Genomic DNA, 5,983 nt, shown 5'->3' with positions numbered 1-5,983 from the left:
CCATCTGGCGTGGAGTGGAAAGGTGCCACTCCACAATACGTTACTGCTGTAAAGTGGCATTTTACAAACAAAAAATGATCATTAAGAAAGTACAGTTAGTTTCTATTCATTCATTAACTCATTTATTTATTTAACCAGACAAGTTCTTAGAAGACCCCCTTAAAATTGCCCATAAGGCAATGCCAATGGACCTTAAATGACCATTGTCTTAAATGCCCACATGGCAATTATTATTACAGTTAGAAAATTACTGTTAGATGCCAATCAGTCTTCAATGTGATGCCACCTGTCAGAAACTGACAAGCAGCTGGAGAGTGGATGGTCTCATCCCAGCCAGGGGTGGCAGGTAGCCTAGTGGTTAGCGCATTGGGCCAGTAACCGAAAGGTTGCTAGATTGAATTACTGAGCTGCCAAGGTAAAAATCTGTTATTCTGCCCCTGAACAAGGCAGTTCCCAGACAACCCACTGTTCCTAGGCCATCATTGTAAATAAGAATGTGTTCTTAACTGATTTGCCTAGTTAAATAAAGGTTAAATATAAATAAAAAGGTCTGGTGATTAGAGGTTGTTGTGGGTATATAATGGTCTATGAGCTCAGACATTATACCCTTGACTGATGGAACTGACTCTTGTTTTGGTAGTAGAAATCACTGCAGGTGATTAGGCATTAGAACTATATTTTTAAACTGTTCATTCAAAAAGATGTAACAGAAAATGTAACAGTATCCGCGAGCTGACAAGGTAAAAATCTGTCGTTCTGCCCCTGAACAAGGCAGTTAACCCACTGTTTCTAGGCCGTCATTGAAAATAAGAATTTGTTCTTAACTGACTTGCCTAGTTAAATAAAGGTAAAATAAAAATACAAATTTTTTAAAAAGTGAAAAAAAGACTAATTGAAATGTTAGAATCCTATGTGATTTACAAAACATGGATTTTTAGCTCATAAAATATGGAATAGTGGAGTGTCTCATTACCTAAAGCAAAATCTATTTGTGTGATGCTCTTTTTGAAAGACCACTTACTGCCAGTCTGTATTGTAACTGAAACTGAAACCTCAGGAGGCTGAAGAAATTTGGCTAGTCACCAAAACCCCACAAACTTCTACAGATGCACAATTGAGAGCAACCTGCCGGGCTTTATCAGCCTGTTACAGCAACTGCACCGCCCACAACCACAGGGCTTTCCAGAGGGTGGAGCGGTCTGCACACTGCTTCACCGGGGGCAAACTACCTGCCCTCCAAGATACCTACACCACCCAATGTCACAGGAAGGCCAAAAAGATAATCAAGGACAACAACCACCCGAGCCACTGCTTGTTCACCCTGCTATCATCCAGAAGGCGAGGTCAGTACAGGTGCATGAAAGCTGGGACCGAGAGACTCAAGGCCATCAGACTGTATTAACAGCCATCACTAATATAAAGAGGCTGCTGCCTACATACAGACTTGAAATCATTGGATCACTAGTCACTATATTAATTCCACTTTAATAATGATGTTTACATATCTTCCACTACTCATCTCAGATGTATATACTGTATTTTATACCACCTATTGCATCCTGTCGGTCATGGCCCATCCTTGTATTTATATGTACATATTCTTATTCCATCCCTTTACTTAGATTTGTGTGTATTAGGTAGTTGTTGTGGAATTCTTAGATTACTTGTTAGATATTCCTGTACTGTCGGAACTAGAAGCACAAGCATTTCGTTACACTCACAATAACATCTGCTAACCATTTGTATGTGACCAATACAAATTTGGTCACGTTCTGACCTTTATTTCCTTTGTTTTGTCTTTATTTAGTATGGTCAGGGCGTGAGTTGGGGTGGGCAGTCTATGTTTGTTTTTCTATGTTTGGTTTCTGTTTCAGCCTAGTATGGTTCTCAATCAGAGGCAGGTGTCGTTAGTTGTCTCTGATTGAGAATCATACTTAGGTAGCCTGGGTTTCACTGTTGGTTTGTGGGTGTTTGTTTCATGTGTGTGTTTGTCTCCACATGGTACTGTTTTTTTTTTTTTTTTGTAGATTTCACGTTATCGGTTTTTTGTTAGAGTGTTCATTTGTCTTTATTAAAAACATTATGAACACTTACAACGCTGCATCTTGGTCCGATCCTTACTCCTCTTCAGATGAAGAGGAGATCTGCCGTTACAATTGTATTTTATTTGACCTGCTACTCATGGCAGGTAAGACTGGGAATTCCAGTCTGTCTTAGTAATAACATTACCACATAATGATAAACTTTAATTGATTGTGGTATTTAGAAATGATTACAACTGTTTTACAATAAAGGATGGCACTGTAAACCGACTGTCCCCAGTCATGAACTAATTATAACAGATATTGACCTTCTGACCTATAAGTACCTTAATGACCTGAAAGGCTGGTTAGTGACCTGCCTGTTTTTCGATTTGTAACTTCTCCGATGAGAGCACAGCGGGTGGTGATAGGCATGATTCATAGTTTCCATTCCATCCTGGTTTATTAACATGTTTGGACCCAGTAACCATCTGGTTTGTAGATTATCTTGGTATTAAAAATGTTTGTATTTGGCAGCAGCAGCAGCTCGCAGCAGCTACTCTTCCTGGGGTTCAAACACATTAAGGCACTTACATCACACATAAAACAATGTTGCATAGACAAGGAGTAATTAAAGCTGATAAACATATGTCCAACTAGGTTGGACTGGGGACAGAGAAATGTATGTGTGTGCCGAAAGAAAACAAAGAGGTTCCTTAACCTATGTTTGAACCGACCTGGCTATAACTCTGGGGAGATAGGACAGGGAGAGCCCCTCCAGGTTTCCCTTATCTGGGGGGGGGGGGGGGGGGGGGGCTGGAATTGTCAGCTGAGTGGTAATAAACTGTGGTGACACTTCAGGAGAAAAAGATAGAATCCTAATGTTAGTATGCAAGTGTGTGTGTAGATAAGGAAGAATGTATAAAAGGAACGTCTTTGTATATGCACAGCAGAACTCTCGCAAATAAACTTGGATTTGACTAATTGTGAGCTGGGAATTCTGTCTGTTTCATTTAAATCAGAACTTTACACACTCTGGGTTGCAGACCTATAAGGATAATTGATTGATTTATGAACATTTATTACAAAATTCTATATCAGTAGGACCTGCCTTGTTGATAGTATTGTTAAAAAGGCAGGGCAATGCTTTATTATGGACAGACTTCTCCCCATTTTAGCTACTGTTGTATTAACAAGTTTTGACTATGACCGTTTACAATCCAGGGTTACTTCAAGCAGTTTAGTCACCTCAACTTGCTCAATTTCCACAATATTCATTGCAAGATTAAGTTGAGGTTTAGGGTACAGTGAATGATTTGTCCCAAATACAATACTTTTAGTTTTGAAATATGTTGGACTAACTTATTCCTTGCCACCCACTCTGAAACTAACTGGAGCTCTTTGCTAAATGTTGCAGTCATTTCAGTCGCTGTAGTAGCTGACGTGAATAGCTGCTGACGTCTGCATACATAGAAACTCTGGCTTTACCCAAAGCCGTTGGCATGTCGCTAGTAAAGATTGAAAAGGCCTAGACAGCTGCCCTGGGGAATTCCTGATTCTACCTGGATTATGTTGGAGAGGCTTCCATTAAAGAACACCCTCTGTTTTCTGTTAGACAACTAACTCTTATCCACAATATAACAGGGGGAGTAAAGACATAGCTCATATGTTATTTCAGCAGCAGACTATGAACGATTTTAAAAGCCGCACTGAAGTCTAACAAAACCGCCCCCACAATCTTTTTATCATCAATTGCTCCCAGCCAATCATCAGTCATCTCTGGTGCCGACAGAGATGGTCACCTCTCTTCACGTTCTTAGAAAACTATGCAGTATATTGTTTTTTTATGTATTATTTCTTACACTGTTACCCCAGGAAATCTTAAGTCTTATTACATACAGCCGGGAAGAGCTACTGGATATAAGAGGAAGGTCAACTAACCAACTTTACGACTTTCCCGAAGCGGATCCTCTGTTTGGACCACCACCCAGGACAATGGATCGGATCCCAGTAGGCGCTGCAGAAGGGGCAGATGGATCGGTCTTCTGGTCAGGCTCCGTAGACGGGCACATCGCTCACCGCTCCCGAGTATACTACTCTCCAATGTCCAGTCTGTTGAAATATCCAATAAATGTCGTTCCACTTCATGATTGTGTCCCACTTGTTGTTGATTCTTCACAAAAAAATACAGTTTTATATCTTTATGTTTGAAGCCTGAAATATGGCAAAAGGTCGCAAAGTTCAAGAGGGCCGAATACTTTCGCAAGGCACTGTATATAAGGAAATCAGTCAATTGAAATAAATTCATTAGGTCCTATCTATGGTTTTCACATGACTGGGAATACAGATATGCATCTGTTGGTCGCAGATACATTTAAAAAAAAGGTAGGGTCCTGGATCAAGAAACCAGTCAGTATCTGGTGTTACTATTGCCTCATACAGTGCGACATCTCCTTCGCATAGAGTTGATCAGGCTATTGACTGTGGAATGTTGTCCCACTCCTCTTCAATGTCGGTACAAAGTTGCTGGATATTGGCAGGAACTGGAACACGCTGCCGTACAAGTCGATCCAGAGCATCCCAAACATGCTCAATCGGTGACATGTCTGGTGAATATGCAGGGCATGGGAGAACTGGGACATGTTCAGCTTCCAGGAATTGTGAACAGATCCTTGCGACACGGGCCTCTGCATTATCATGCTGAAACATGAGGTGACGGCGGTGGATGAATGGCACAACAATGGGCCTCAGGATCTCGTCACGGTATCCCTGTGCATTCAAATTGCCATCGATAAAATGTAATTGTGTTCATTGTCTGTAGCTTATGCCTGCCCATAACATAACCCCACGGCCACGATGGGACACTGTTCACAACATTGACATCATCAAACCACTCGCCCACACAACGCCATACACGCTGTCTGCCCGGTACAGTTGAAATGGGGATTCATCCGTGAAGAGCACACTTCTCCAGCAGCCATCGAAGGTGAGCATTTGCCCACAGAAGTCAGCTACGACGTCAAAATGCAGTTAGGTCAAGACCCTGTTGAGGATGACGAGCAGGCAGATGAGCTTCCCTGAGACGGTTTCTGGAGGTTTGTGCAGAAATTGTTTGGTTGTGAAAACCCCCAGGTTCATCAGCTGTCCGGGTGGCTGGTCTCAGACGATTCCGCAGGTGAAGAAGTGGGATGTGGAGGTCCTGGCCTGACGTGGTTACACATGGTCTGCGGTTATGAGGCTGATTGGACGTACTGCCAAATTCTCTAAAACGACACTGGAGGGCAGCTTATAGTAGAAAAATGTACATTCATTTATCTGGCAACAGCTCTGATGGACATTCCTGCATTCAGCATGCCAATTGCACACTCCCTCAAAACATCTGTGGCATTGTGTTGTGTGACAAAACTGCACATTTTAGAGTGGCCTTTTATTGTCTCCAGCACCAGGTGCACCTGTGTACTGATCGTGTTGTTCAATCAACTTCTTGATATGCCACACCTGGATGGTTTATCTTGGCAAAGGAGAAATGCTCACTAACAGGGATGTAGGCACATTTTATAGAAATAAGCTTTTTGTACATATGGAACTTTTCTGGGATCTTTCATTTCAGCTCAAGAAATATGGGACCAACACTTTACATTTATGTTCAGTGTAGAAACATTCACTTTAATTCAAAATACAATATGATTTCTGGATGTCTTTCTCATCTGTTCTGATCCAGGTTGCACATGTACAGACTGATCCTGGTAGAGCATGTACAGACTGATCCTGGTTGCACATGTACAGACTGATCCTGGTAGAGCATGACATGAAGACAGAGGAAGGCTATGAGCAGTCCATCATAGTGGAAAAGATGATCTGCCATCCTGACTGAAATTATAATCGTCTTCTGTGGGTAAGAAAGAGCCACACAAGGACCTCATGATTTACTCAGACATACAGTATAGTGCAAACTGTTTCTA

This window comes from Oncorhynchus mykiss, chromosome 8 (genome assembly GCF_057628025.1).
Source record: "Oncorhynchus mykiss isolate SJ-2025 chromosome 8, ASM5762802v1, whole genome shotgun sequence".
Lineage (NCBI taxonomy): Eukaryota > Metazoa > Chordata > Actinopteri > Salmoniformes > Salmonidae > Oncorhynchus > Oncorhynchus mykiss.
This window is presented reverse-complemented; position numbering follows the sequence as displayed.